The following is a 278-nucleotide window of genomic DNA, read 5'->3' on the forward strand; positions in this document are numbered from 1 at the left end:
GAAATACACCTTGGAAGCAAGCACAGTTCTCTCGAGTTTCGGGATCTGATGTCAAAATTGCCCACCACCTAGCTCCTGCAAAAATCTGTCTACGCACGTTCTCTCTCTCCTAGTATTACAAAAAAGAAATGTCAGTAATAATCAAGTGAGGGTGCTGAATTAAAATCTGAAATCGCTAACAAACCGATCTGTACAAAAGTGTCAGTGTTAAGATTTCCAGACTGGGGGTTGTGCGACAGAACGAAGAGCTCAGACAGAAGAAAACAGCTCTCCACTCC

Source organism: Eurypyga helias, unplaced genomic scaffold (assembly GCF_000690775.1).
Source record: "Eurypyga helias isolate BGI_N326 unplaced genomic scaffold, ASM69077v1 scaffold3372, whole genome shotgun sequence".
In the NCBI taxonomy this organism is placed as follows: domain Eukaryota; kingdom Metazoa; phylum Chordata; class Aves; order Eurypygiformes; family Eurypygidae; genus Eurypyga; species Eurypyga helias.